The sequence below is a fragment of the Montipora capricornis genome, chromosome 7 (assembly GCF_036669925.1).
Source record: "Montipora capricornis isolate CH-2021 chromosome 7, ASM3666992v2, whole genome shotgun sequence".
In the NCBI taxonomy this organism is placed as follows: Eukaryota; Metazoa; Cnidaria; class Anthozoa; order Scleractinia; family Acroporidae; genus Montipora; species Montipora capricornis.
This window is the reverse complement of record NC_090889.1, coordinates 979482-984481: the sequence shown is the minus strand read 5'-3', so window position 1 is coordinate 984481 and position 5000 is coordinate 979482.

The window sequence follows — 5000 nt, the reverse complement described above, 5'->3', positions numbered from 1 at the left end:
AGATCACCGATCGTTTCACATGTACCTCCGCAAATGTCATTTATTGCATAACCTTTACGTTATGTATAATAAATTATACATTGGCGAGACAGGTAGACGACTAGGCGAACGATTCCGCCAACACCTTCGCGATGTTGAGACGAATGACAAAGATGCATCTAAGCCAGTCGCTCATCATTTTAATCTCGCTAACCTCTCCAAACAACACATGTCTATCTGCGGCCTTTCCCTACATCTAGATACGACGGACAGCCGCAAGAATCTGGAACAAAAGTTCATCTTTCAAATCGCACCCATAATCCCCACGGTATTAACGAACGCTTTTTATTTAGCTAATGTATTCTAGCCGCCCCTGCAGTCATAAAGAATGCACGGTATTTAGTCAAGGATCTATCAGGGAAACGAACTCGCAGTGTTATTTTCATTGAGGCTGCAGATAGATTAAATACCTGGGAGAACCATTTCAAAAACTTACTGAATGTTACCCCAACAACAGAATCTATACAGTCCATATTGAAAAGGTCTACGATACATTCGATCAAATCCAAAGCGGCGAGTTCTCTCAAGCTGAAATAGATGCTGCTGTTCGTCAGGTGAAGAATGGAAAAGCTCCTGGTCTAGATGGCCTTCCACCTGAGTTTTGGAAATTATCAAAAATTAAAAAGCACCTCCATTTATTCTGCAACAAAACTTACTCTGAAAACAGACCAAAGGAATGGGGCCCTGCAATAACGAAAAAAGGGAACTTAACAACCCCAGACAACTATAGAGGCATTTCTCTCAGCCAAATCGCTTCAAAGATATATAACCGCTGTCTTTTGAACCATATCAGACCAATCATTGACACTATTTTGCGACCAAATCAAAATGGTTTCCGACAAGGAAGATCTACCACCTCACACTTACTGGCTCTTCGCCGTATAGTTGGAGAGGTGAAAAATCACGATATGGAAGCTGTTCTCACATTCATTGACTTTCGCGAAGCTTTCGATTCGGTTGTCCGTGTTAAAATCTTCCAGATCCTTGAGGCATATGGAATACCTTCTGCCGTCGTCGCGGCCATTCGAATCATGTACGAAACACATCCGCAGTAGTCCTCACGCCTGAAGGAGAAACTGATCAGTTTATGGTTGCTACAGGAGTTTTACAAGGTGACCCGCTTGCTCCTTTCCTATTCATTATCTGTCTGGACTATGCCCTTCGTACATCCATTTTTGACTCAGATGGTCTTATATTGAAACGCCGCCGCAGTCGCCGTTATCCCGCTGAAACTCTTGCAGACCTAGACTATTCAGACGATATTGCCGTTCTTGAAAATACCATTGAATCTGCTCAAGACCTTCTCAACCGTGTAGAAAAGGCTTGCCAGGATGTGGGTTTATTCTTAAATGCACCAAAAACCAGCTTTATGCACCTGAATCCTCCCTCGGCCAGCCAACTGTTTTCATCTGATGGTCTTCCTATTGAACTCGTCCAAGACTTCAAATATCTAGGAGATTACACTGTAGTTATGACATGAATTCCCGTATTGGTCAGTCATGGAGCGCACTCAACTCTCAACAAAGTTTGGAAGGCTGATATCAAGAAAGAAACTAAAACCAAAGTTCTTAAAGCATCTGTTGACACTATCTTACTCTACGGTTCAGATTCGTGGTCGTTAAGCAGTGCACTGTGTAACAAACTTGATGGATCTTACACCAAAATGTTACCTGCAATCTACAACATATCCTGGCGAGATCATATTACCAACAAAACTGTGTAAGGGTCCCTTCCACGGATATCAGAAGTTGTTAAACGCAGGCGTTTCATGTTAGCTGGGCACGTTTCCCGTCATGAACAACCTGCTGGAAAACTCCTTCTATGGTCATGAGAAGCTAAGCGCGGAGTTGGAAGGCCCCACATAACAATCAAGTCAAGAAAGACACCGGTCTTGCAGGACTAAAACTTCTCAACGTTATGAAAGACCGTTCTTCGTGATCCAAGAACTTCGTAAATGTTTCACCTTCTATTGAGGGATGACGCAAGGCAAGGCAAGGCATTCCGGCTTTTCACGTTGCCATGTTACAACCAGTAGCGTAGCTCCTACTCTACTATAAAAACTACACACAACCCGTAATTCCTCTGTTCGCTCTGACGAAGGGCTAAGGCTCGAAACGTCAGCTTTTAGAATCCCTGTACGGTGGTCAATTTACATTATAAACTCCGTTGATAAACCCAAATTTATGTGTACTACTTCCCCACCGACGCAGCACCACAGTTTGTTTAGAAACTACCCCCTTTATTCACTTATGGTAGATTGATCGAATGTATTCTTAACGCAAACTTTATACCGCTCTTATCCCGTGTGATACAAACTCACAATTCCTTTTATAATACTCACATTTCACATGGATATCAGGGGCATAAAACTTCTTTTTCTCTGATTTTGGGACTCATTTTGTTGAAACTCAAGCACGCTTCCAACAGGCCTGTGAACCCTTCCAGCTTACAGAGCAGTACTAAAAAACTTCTCCCTATCACATTTCAACCTTAAGCTCGAAAATTCAATACACAACATGATATTATAATTCACAAAGGCAGAAAATACCACAGAATCCTTTTCCAGCGAAATATTTATTGAAACAAACAACATATTTGCTCTTAGAGGCGAAAACCTCTTCCTATTTCATTGCGTGCGTGAAGACAAGAAACTCAATCATGTCAAATTACCATGTACTTCAGGTAAATACAGCTCACTTTGATTTCGTCTCGACGGGCGATAGATTGTTGTCGAAGTCCAGTACTCGTCGCTTCTGAGATTCCTGCCTAGTTTATCCAACTGATTTTCCATTATTGAGCTCCATAAGGGTATATTTTGTTTAAGGATCCACTAAAACGCCATTCGCGTTACATGACTTTCGACGCCATTGCAGGCTAAGTTAATGATTCTACTGTGTCCACCAGAGAAATCTACGCAGTTCCACTACCCTCTCGATCCTAACAAAATACACGCAGAAGGCTCTATGCACAAAGACACCACTTACCAGGGGAGTGACAGGCAAGACTTTTACCGACACGGAAAAAAATACTAAAAAAAAAAACGGAAATCTACCTATTTTCCGACTGGGTTTGCCATAGGGCAACCCAGTAAATAACCTCTGTATGTAAACGGAGTCGGTGTAAAAAAAAATGGAAATTTAAGGTCATCACACAAGCTCACGCAATCAAGGCTAGGATTCAGCCTGCCGTCAGAAGGCCGGATGAGAAAACTCCGCCCGCTCTCGGAACCAATCAGATTGCAGGATTTGTTGAATTCCCACTCCCCCTAACGTCAATTTTCGGACAATAGGGAGCTTAAGATCTACGACGACGACGTCGAAGAAAACGCCGCAAAACAATGATATCATTGGTTAAAAGAGCATAAATAATCGTGCTGCACGTGCAGCACGGATTTTAGCTCATATTTGTGCGGTTCTCTGTGTGACGACGACGTGAAATCACTAAATTTGAGGTTTTGACGACAACGTGAGCATGCAACAGAGAATCTTTCATTCTCTATTTTCAGTCTGAAACCGCTCGTACCAATTTATTTTTAGGATACTTCGCCCACATTGTACGAAGTGAACGTGATGGAATAATCGCGAAAGACTTATAATAGAGCAAAGTTCTATTTTGAGGTGACGTTTTCGTCGACGTCGCCGTCGTAGATCTTAAGCTCCCTAATATCTGTTCGGAAGACGACTTGAGATGTAGAATTTTCGGAACATTTGTTGTAAAATTTATTGCTTGCCTGCCTGTCTTAGGATTTTCGAACTTCTAAAAAATGGTATAATTGCCCATTTTAAACGGATTTTTACCTTAAAAAGGTCACCTAAAATTTTCGGGAGCCTTTTTTCTGGCTAAAATTTTTGAAAAAGTAAGTTTTCATCCCTATAATTTTCTGAGCACTAGACTTTCAGCTAGAAAATCCGAACAGATGAAAAATTGGTAGGGGATAAAAATATGCCTATATCTACAGTTTAAATCCTAAAATTCGGTAAACAATGCTATGTTTAAGTGGTTTTGAACTATATTCTCGTTGGGTGGCCCTGAATTCTGTTAACATGAAATGTGTGTGTCTCGATAAGCTTGATAAGGCAGTGTATAGTTCATTTCCTACATTTATAACTGATAATTACAGGGAACTAATTAATTTCCTATCATAATTATAATTATATAATAGCACATAGTCACATAGCTGCACATTAACTACCAGCATTTGAGCCATGCACTAAAACATCACCTTGACAGTTGTTTTACTAGGATCAATAGGATGTGAACCAGGATTTTTCTAGGTTATGTCCCTGCAGAGGTTGAACTTACCGGTATCAGCAATATGCCATGCGGTGGACCAGACTTTTAACAAGAAACTATTTCAAAAAACAAAAAATAGTGTTTCGTTTCCGGAATGATAAGGGCAGGAGAAAAGATAGAATACTATAGTGTGGGTCACTTGGCCTGTCATTCTTATTTCGCTTCGTGTATTGAAACTCGAGAGAATAAAGATAGAAATGTGAACGCAAACTCTCTGAACGGTGTTCCTTGGTATCAACATGCATAATTAGCTATAGCTTTTAAACGCATAACGCAAGGCGCAATAGAACGAGACAACAGACGTATTGGCGTTTTTTGAGGGGAACACTGCCCTGCCTGGTTAGCCTATGCGACTTCCAAATTGCGTGACGTAGAACAACCTCACTTATCTCCCCAGCACTACGAGCTGAGTGGTAAACAGGACGTGCTGGATCGGACAAGAGTATTGGTTAGTGAGCAATAGACAAAGGCAAACGAGCCAACAAGCTTGGGGGAGTCGCTGCGCAGACTTAACAACACCACGCAGGAGTGACCCAATTTTAATGACGGCAAAGCGATATATCCAACCTCATCTCCAAAGGGAGGGAGGGAGGGGGAAAACTTTGACAAATTGGAAACAGCTAGCTGATTTTACTATAGAAGACAAACTGCCAAGTGAACCTTGGACG